General features: G+C 41.4%; 1 long non-coding RNA gene across 1 annotated transcript in view; it reads left to right on the top strand.

Moving 5' to 3' along the window:
• Positions 1-1,627: 1,627 nt before the first annotated feature.
• The window catches only part of LOC143671011 (uncharacterized), an 82,752-nt gene continuing 74,398 nt past the window's right edge, over positions 1,628-9,981 (top strand). The window contains exons 1-2 of the long non-coding RNA XR_013169480.1: positions 1,628-2,207; positions 2,614-2,823. This is a non-coding gene — a long non-coding RNA (uncharacterized LOC143671011). The remainder of the gene's footprint in view (positions 2,208-2,613; positions 2,824-9,981) is intronic.

Raw genomic sequence — 9,981 nt, 5'->3', positions numbered from 1 at the left:
TGCACATATATAGCATGTGCTTTCTACAAATTTGACCTTCATTTTTATCTTGATATGCTTGCAGGAAGATATATTTGGATTTAAAAAAATCCATGTTCAATTGCAACAAATGTCCCACATCAAAGCACAGTGCTAATAATACAGTGGTATATGCAAATCCTGTATTTTATGCATGATTATTCTGTAACCTCCCAACTTCTCTAATAAAGAAAAACTTTTAAAAACTCCATCCATATCACAAGAAATTTCAACATTTCATTGGTCCATGAAAGGAAGAGCTACTAGATTTTTTAAATATAATTTCAACCACTGCAAGTTTCTTAATGGATGATAAAAAACATTAAGGACTTACCCGTGTTAGCAAAGTTTCTTCTTGACATGGTGATCATCAAGAATTCAAATTTATCATAATTAAAATGTCTAGATTGGGAATCGTGCATGACTATTGCAAGCACAAAACTTCATATAAAAAAATTACATTCATAGAAGTAAACTGGAGTAGAATGTGTAAAGGCCACAGATTTCTCCTGTTATTGTGTGCAAACCACTTGGCAATGTGACTCTGCCCTTCCTCTCCTCCAGAGGTGGGGTCTATTTCTACACACCCCAAGAGTCTGGTCTGGCCTTGTCACTTGCTTTAGCCAATAGAAGGAGAAAGAAGTGACCTGAGACTCCCACAATTAAGTTAGGAAGCTGGAGGCTCTGCCTTCCTTTTCTTGGAAAGCTCTGGTTGAAATAAAAGGAAACCTGTGGAACCTACTAGAAAATAAGAGTCCATGGGGGAGAAGAGAACTCAGGGGTCCTAGCCAATAGCCAGACATGGGAGTGAGGCCATCTTGGATGTTTTGGTCCTGCTGAGTCTTTTTCTAAAGCGAATCCAGTCAAGGAATAGCAGAGAAACTACCCCACCAACCACCAGAATTGTGAGAAATAATAAACTGCTGCTGTTTTAAGCCACTCAATTTTGGGGTGGTTTGTTACACAGCAAAGGATAACTGAAACATAAGCTCAACTTATCACTAAAAACTTGAAAGGGTATAATACCGGGAGGAAGCGGGTGAGGTCAGAGATGAAACAAAGTTGGCCTTGTGTTGGTAATCAGTGAAGCTGGGAATTCATTTTACTACTCATCTCCCTCAGTATGTGTTTGAAAATTTCCATAATAAAAAGTTAAAAGGCATTGGGGGAGGGGAGAGAGGGAACTGGAAAGATTTCATTTGAAAATTTTATATACATACTTGATATTTAACCTTTTCTAATTGTATATATTTTGTTTCTTTTCATGATTATATAACGTCCAACAAAGGAAATACATTTTTGCCCTCAAGGTCCCATTTAGACTTCCCCAAATCCCTCTGGTTCACCCCAGATTGCCACAGAAATATCAATTTTCTAGGTGTGCCAAGAGGTGACTAAGGATGGCAGCCTGACCTGACTCCACATCCTAAAACCCCTTCAAACGCAGCTTCAGGTAGAATTCCTATGGGGCAGGATACCAGGCGTCCCCGGAGCCAGCCCTCTACGCCCCCCTCCCACCCGAACAGACGCCGTGCCGAGCGTCTGCTCACGTCGCTAATTGTGCCAACAAACCCGGGACCACGCCCGCCTGCTGGGCGGTGCAGAGGTTCCTAGGGGTAGCGAGACTGACGATCTGCACCACCTCAGGGTCTGTGTGGGGGAGCTGAGAGCGACGACAAAGGACCCCGCCAACCCTACTTCCACCACGGAAGAGGCGGATCAGCCCGAATTACAAACCAGCTGAAACCTTCCGGGGAGAGGCCAGAAGCCCACTGATAGATTGTCCAGCCATCGATCCACCCTTCCTAGTGGACCGCTGCCAGACATGCCTCCCTGGGGCTGAAGGTCGATGCCAGGCTTGGGGTAGCGGAAAACCTCTAGCATTCTTATTCACATTGCTCAGGAGCCCGACTCCCCTGGGTTTCTATCATCAGTGATCGTCAACACTAAAACTTTCTCGTTCGAGGTGCCCAGGTTTAATCCCCTCACGCCGAAGTGAAGGCTAGCACAACAAAAGAACCGGGTGGAGAGGCGGCCAGAGCAGCCCCCGGCGGGTCGCCAGGGAAGCTGGGGAGAAGCCTGGCGGATCCCGGCTGCAGGCTGGGAGGGGGCCGGACCTCATGTGAGCGCCAACCGAGGCCGTCCAGAACCCGAGTTTCAATCGCCTGCTCCGGCTTCCTAAAGACCCGGTAATGACTGAGGCGGATTCTCTCCGGCCTCGAAACCACACTCGCAGGAAACCTTTTTTTTATTTCCAAGGACGCCTGGACGCCGCTTGCGGCGCAGGGGTAGTGAAGGGGTGGGGGTGGGATGAAGGAAGGGAGGGAGAGAAGAAAGGAAGGAGGAAAGGAAGAGGGAGGGAGTAAGGGGGTGGAAGGGAAGGAAGAAAAGGACGGAATCTCATTGGCCGGGCGCACCCGCAGCGTCAGTCCTTAAAAGCCTCCATCCTTGCCCTGTCCCCTGGGGCTGAATGTTCTGGTTACAAATGCGAAGCTGCAGAAAAAAAAAAGTGAGCACACAGAAAACGCAGACTAGAGCATAAACAAGGTTATTTCATTACTTCACTTTTCTTTTTTGCATGCTATTAATACACAGACTACTGCGGCAAGAAGAATAAGACGAAAAAGAAATAAAATAAAATCCAAACATCCCTTGGGTTGTGACCTTCAGTTAACTAAGAGGGATGCATTAAGGCTAGTTGGCGGTGAAAGAGTCTTCCGAAGTCACGGTTTAAATCAGAGAGGCCTGCAACTACCTTAAATCAGAAGGGAAAGCGGAAAGCAGCAAGCTCCTGCCCCCAGAACAGTAAGTGGGGAAAGAGTTCTGGGAGCAGCTAACGTACTAATTTTGCTCCCGGGGGATGATTGTCAGAAAAAGAGACCCCCCTGAAAGCCACCAGTCTCTCACTAGGCCAATATTGTGCGCGCGCACACACACACACACACACACACACACACACACACACAGGACAGTTCACTTAATTGCAGGGATAGGTTCCTGGCAGCTTCTTTTGTACCATGTCCCTCTCCCCACTCCCCATAGCCAGAGTTGCTGGGCAGGAGCAGACCAACAGAGTCCCCTTGCCCAGGAATTTAGGATTGGAATGGAGAAAGAGAAAATAGTGACTATAAAAAGCTGGAAGCATTCTGTGTAGAAAGGGAGTTGCCGGGAAGCCATAGGCCTGAGGAGGCAGAGGGAGCAGTCTAAGGGTGGAAAGGAGGGGGGTAGGGCAGAGAGAGAGCATACCATCTTCCCATCATCCATACTAAGAATTCCTATATTCCATTTCAGAATACACCTGTGCCCTTATAATATAATCTCCCCCTGTGGTTCAGTGAGCTCAAAAGTTCTGTGACTTGCAACCAGAGGAATCCTAAATAGTATGTTCTCAAATCAAAATTTTCTTTCTCATTTTACTTGACGATAAAGTGCTGTGTTAAAACTCTTTCCAACCCTTCTCCCATTTAGTATATGCAGGACATAATACCTTCCAGTTGAGGAAAGCAGCTTATTTCAGGCCTACAGATAAATCAAAATTGAATGTTTTTTCTTTGGAAAAGGGGAAGTTAACGTCTACTGAGTCCTGGAAACATGGGAGTTTTTCCACAGCATCTCTAGTTTCAGCCACAGTTCAATCTGTCTGTGCTGTTTTGAAGCTGTTGTGGACCCCAGAAAAACCATGTCCTTTTATCCTCATTCAGTATTCCTGGCTGGGAGCTTTTTGATTGTTCCCATGGAGATGTGACTCACCCAATTGTGGGTGGTAACTTTTTTTTTTTAATTTTCTTTTTTGCTGTCTGGGTGGTAACTTTTGATTAGCTGGATTCCGTGGGGATGTATCTCCACCCATTCAAGGTGGGGTTGCTTACTGGAGCCCTTTAAGAGGGAACCATTTTGGAAAAAGCTTTAGAGTCCATGCAGCCAGAGACTTTTGGAGATGAAGAAGGAAAATGCCCCTTGGGGAGCTTCATGAAACAAGAAGCCAGGAGAGAAAGCTAGCAGACATTGCCATATTTGCCATGTGCCCTTCCAGCCAAGGGAGAAACCCACAGAACCAACAGAACAGGGAAGCGGTTGAAGATTCCTGGAGAGGAAGCTAGCAGATTTCGCCATGTGTCTTTCCAGCTGAGAGAGAAACCCTGAACATCACCGGCCTTCTTGAACAAAGGTATCTTTCTCTGGATGCCTTAGATAGGACATTTTTTATAGATTTGCTTTAATTTTGACATTTTCACAGCCTTAGAACTGTGAACAGGCAACTTAATAAATTCCCCTTTTAAAAGTTGTTCTGTTTTTGGTATATCGCATTCTGACAGCTTACAAACTAGAACACTGTCCAAAGCCTTTCTCTGTCTTCATCTTCTCGAGGAAGGGTTTTAGAAACCTGGGCCACTTCTAGGTATAGACCCAAAAGAATCAAAAGCCGTACTTGAAAAGATATTCACACACCGATGTTCATAGTGGCATTATTCACAATTGACAAAAGATGGAAGCAAACCATGTGTCCATTGACAGATGAGTGGATAAACAAAACGTGGCCTATACATACAATGGAATATTAGACTGCTATAAAAAGGAAATTCTGATACATGTAACAACATCAGTGAACCTTAAAGACATCATGTAAGTGAAATAAGCCAGACCCAAAAGGATAAATGTCACATGATCTCACTGATGTGAAATAATTCAAATAAGCAAACTCATAGAATCAGAATCTAGAATATAGGTTACCAAGGGCCAAGGCAGTGAAGGGAATGGGGCAGCTAATGCTTGATGGGTCCAGAGTTTCTGTTTGAGGTGATGGAAAGTTTTGGTCATGGATGGTGGTGATGGTAGCACAATATTGTGAATGTAATTAATACCTCTGAATTATAATATGAAAGTGGTTAAAATGAGAAAGTTTTATATATGTTATGCAAACATAAAGATTTTGAAAAAAATTTTTTCACAAGAAAAAACCTGGGGAAGCATGTTCAGAAGAGTGGCTACTGTATCCCTGGATGAACACGACCCTGAGGACTGGCTTCCGTAGAGCCGTTCCAAGGGTTGCCTGTGGTCATCCTGACAGTGGGGTGCCATCTGCAAGAAGTAGAGCCAGGAAGTGCTTGGCACTGAGGCAAAATCATGGGTCCTAAATATACATCACTATTATGAGGTGTTAATAATAGGGTGGTATATGGGGAAAAGTACACCTAAATGCAAACTGTAGGCTGTACTTGACAGCAACATTTTAATATTTTTTTCATCAATTGGAACAAAGGTACCACACCAATTCATAGGGTCAATGATAGGGAGGTATAAGGGGTATGGGGTTCTTCTTTTTGGAGTAATGAAAGTATTCTGAAGTTGACTGTGGTGATAAATGCACAACTCTGTGATTATACTGAGAGCCATGGATTGTACACTTTGAATGGATTGTATGGTGTATGAATAAAACTGCTTTTTAAACAAACAAACAAACAAACAGCAACAAAAACCTGGGGTCCTGTTGAGGCAAAATCATGGGGTCCTGTTTCAGGAACTTGTACCCTTAGTTCTCCAGACTATGCTCCTGGCAGGTATTTCCCTCACTTAATTCCCACTGTCTGCAGCATTCTCCCATCATCAATAATAATAACCACAACATAATGATAATAATAGCTTAAAGTTATGGACTGCTTGTTATATGCCAGACACCTTCCTAAGCATTTTCTATGTATTCATTTATTTAATCCCTACAACAACCTTGTCGGTAGGTAATATTATTACACCTCCCACTTAATAATTGAGGAAGCTGAGACACAAAAAAATTAAGTTTCACGCTCAAGGTCACACAGCTTGGAAGTGGCCTAACTAGAATTTGAAGTCAGGTAGGCTAGTTCCAGAGTTCAATTGTTACCCACTATGCTGTGATGGGAAAGATAGTAGTTATCACTTGCCATGTGACAAGTTGCCCCAATATGTAGCAGCTGAAAACAGAAAACATTTCTTATGGACATGCAGTTTCTGAGGGGTAGGAATCTGGCAGCAGCTTAGCTGTGGGGTTCTGGCTCGGGGTCTCTAATGGGGAAGATCGTAGGCAAGTTGTTGACCAGGTCTGCAGTCTCTGAAGACTTGACTGGGGCCTGAGGATCTGCTTCCAGGCTTGTGTTTTCTATAGGGCTGTGCAGGACAAGGCTTTTACCAGAGCATGCAATCCAAGAGAGAGAGATACAGTAATGTGTCACTCTGTCTTTTATGACCTACTCTCCAGATCATATGCCGTCACTTCTGCTGCTTTCTATTCATTAAGTCCAGATCACATGCAACAAGGGGAAATTACACGAAGGCTTGAATACCAGGAAGCAGGAATCATTGGGGGCCGTCTGAGAGGCTGCCTGTAATGGGTATGAAGAGAAGCTAAACACAATAGAACTTGGTCCTTCAGAAAACCTAAAATATGCTCCTAGAGGTTGATTGTAAAAAGCCACTGAAAAGCCCTTACCTTGTGTCTGACACGTTTTACCAGATCCTATGGAGAGAGGTAGAAGACTCATCTAGAACATAAAACTCTGTGAAGACAAATTCCACTTCTATTTCATATGGTTATCAAATCTCTGTGAATATTTTTAATTAACTGGCTGACGCTAAAGAAGTTGAAGATACTAAACCCTTTGCATGCTTTATCTCAAAACAAGATTGTAAATTAAGCATTATTATTATCATTTTTCAAGACATAAACTAACTTGCTCAATAGCACAGAGGTAGTTGGGAGACAAAATCAATGTGAATGGATCACTTAGAAAGGAAATTGCTATAGGTCCAGTTTCTTATAGCAGCCCAAGAACAGTCATAGAGTGAAGGACGTAGTTATTGTAAGGAAATGATCCTAAAAGCAAGTGCTGAACCAAGGTTTTCTGTCAATTTTGAAATAATGTGAAACTTACAGGACAGTTGCAAATATAATACCAACCCTATATAGAGAACTTCAGCATACCTACCACCCAAGTACCCAGATCCACTAACTTTTAATGTTTTGCCACATTTGCCATATCATTCTATCTATCCATTCATCTATCTTTCTATTTATCTATTTTCTAGACATTTGAGAGTGGGTTATATACATCGTGCTCCCTGAACACATAATACCTCCATGTACATTTCCTAAAAACAAGGATATTCACTTATATAACCACGTAAATTACACATAAATTGTAACCACGGTTATCAAGATCAAGAAATTTACACTGATATGAAGCTACAGACTAAACTCCAATTTTCTCATATGTCCCAATAATGTCCTTTTGAGTATTTACTCTTCCATTATTAAATCCAGTCTAGGATCATGCACTGCATTTGATTGTTATTGTCTCTTTAGTCTCTCTCTTTTTACTGTGGAAATACATGCAATATGAATTTTCCCATCTCAACCACTTCCAGGCATACCATTCAATAGAAATAATCACACTTAAAATGTTATGCTACCTTCACCATCATCCATTACTGGAACTTTCCCATCACCCCAAACAGAAACCCTGTACTCATTATGTATTACCTCTCCATTGCCCTTCCTTTAGCATCCCAAATCTCTACCAATCTGGTTTGGTTTAATACCAACTTAAATTCAATAGTATGCATGTACTATGATACAATACTTTATATAGGATCTGTGCCCCTGAACTTTTTATAGTTCTTGTTGCAAATTACATATTTTTACATTATAAGTCCAGAACTATTGATTTATCATTACTTTTTATGCATTTACCTTTTAGGCCCTGTAGGAAATAGAAGCTAGTATTATAAATCAAAAAATACAGAAGTACTGGAATTTATATATTTATCCATATCATTACTTTTACCAAGGATCCTTATTTCTTCACGCACCTTTGATCTATTGTCTAGTGTGCTTTCTTGTCAACCTGCAGAATTCTCTTTAGCATCTCTTCTAGGGCTAGTCTAGTGGTGACGAATTCCCTCAACTTTTGTTTATCTGGAATGACTTCATTTCTATCTTTTTTTCCTTATCTTTTTGAAAGGCAGTTTTGACACATACAGAATTCTTGGTTGGCACTTTTTTGCTTCCTGTACTTTAAATATGTCATCCCATTACTCTCTTGTCTCCGTGGTTTCCTGTGAGAAACTGGAACTTAGACTTTGGAGAGTCCCTTGTACATGACACATTGCTTCTCTCTTGGGGCTTTTAGAGTTTTCTCTTTGTCTTTGGCATTTGACCGTTTGATTATCAGAGGTATTGATGTGAGTCTATTTGGTCTATCTGTTTGGAGCTCATTGTATGTGTATATTCATGCCTTTCATTAAATTTGGAAAGTTTTCAACCATTATTTCTTCAAATATCCTTTCTTCCCCTTCTCTCTTTCTCCTTCTGGCTCTCCCAAAATGCATATATCCATGTGCTTGATGGTGTCCTACAAGTCTTTCAGGGCCTGTTCACTTTTCTTCATTCTTTTTTCTTTCTGCTCCTCAGACTGAATAATTTCAATTGTCTTATCATCATGTACACTGATTATTTCTTCTGCCAGGTTCAATCTGCTGTTGAGTCCCACTAGGGAATTTTTTATTTCTGTTATGTAATCTTCAGGGCTGTTGGGTTCCTTTTTATGATCTATTTATTGACATTCCCTTTGTGTTTATCTATCATTTTCCTGATTTCTTTAGTTCTTTGTCCATGCTTTCCTTTCACTCCTTGAGCATATTTGGGAACATTTTATTATCTTTATCTGTATATCCCAGGTCTGGTCTCCCTTGTGATGGTTTCTAATGCTGTAATCTTCTGCTTTGCCTGGGTCATCGCTTCCTGTTTCTTTGTATGTTTCGTAAACTTTTTTGAAGGCTGAGCATTTTGATATTTTAATGGGTTATCATTAGAATTTAGACTCTGAGGTGTCTGTTCCCTAAGCTTGTATCCAGGTAGTGTTATAACAAAAATTTCCTTGAGTGCCAGGAGTGGGCCAAAAATAAATAAATAAATAAACAAATAGAAGGAAAAAAAAACCCCACCTTTCTCAGGCTTTGCAGATTGGCCCATGTGAGTGCTCTCTTCAAAGCTTAGCTGTCCAATAATACATTTAGAGAATAGCACAAGGCAAAATATAAGATACTTCCTGGTCTTTTCTGCACATGCTTCTTGTCCTGGGCATGTGTGTCCTTAGGATTTGCCCCATTTACATAGATCTGAATGTCTACTCTTCCCTAGGAAATAGTGCTTCTTCTCAGCTTCCCTACTGTGAATAGATACATCTCTTTCTCCATTTTCTCTAGCATTTGTTTTTCCCTGTTCGTTTTAAACAGTTTTATTCACACATCATACAATCCAACCTAAGTAAATAGACATGCCTTTGCCAGCATAATCTATATGAAGACATTTCCTTTTCTTCTGCAAAGAATTCACACCCTCCTGCATACCCCCTCCCCACTTGTTGACATTTAGTTTTGGCATAGTGTCTTTGTTACATTCAGTGGAAGCATATTGCAATGTTACTGTTGACTATAGACCTTAACTTGCATTGATTGTACTTTTTCCTGTGTACCATCCCTGCGCTTTCTAATGTTGACATTTATTCGTTCTTCCTCATGCAAAAAATTTTTTTTTATTTTTACATTTAATCATCATCTTTGTCCACTCTAGGCATTCCTAAGTTATCCCATCCAGTTTTTGTCCTCTGTCTTTCCTTCTGGTGCTCCCAGCCCTATTTCCTTAGTCAAGGTGGGTTTTAAATCCTTTTACTGGAGTTTTTTATGAGAGGATAATAGACAGAAAAAACCCAGAGATGAGATTCTTAGAAATACCCAGGGAGATCTCAGAGAGAGAAATACCCAGAGAGAGCTTAGAGAGAACAGGAACTTAAAGCAATGAAACCCGGGAGCAAAGGACCAGCAGATGCTGGCCACATGCCTTGTTATCTGACAGAGGAACCCCGGATGCCAGGGGCTTTTTTTCAAGGAAGGTATTATCCTGTTGATACCTTAATGGGACATTTTCACGGC

Source organism: Tamandua tetradactyla, chromosome X (assembly GCF_023851605.1).
Source record: "Tamandua tetradactyla isolate mTamTet1 chromosome X, mTamTet1.pri, whole genome shotgun sequence".
NCBI lineage: Eukaryota > Metazoa > Chordata > Mammalia > Pilosa > Myrmecophagidae > Tamandua > Tamandua tetradactyla.
Note: the sequence above shows the minus strand (reverse complement) of the source record. Positions and strands in the feature narration are given on the sequence as shown.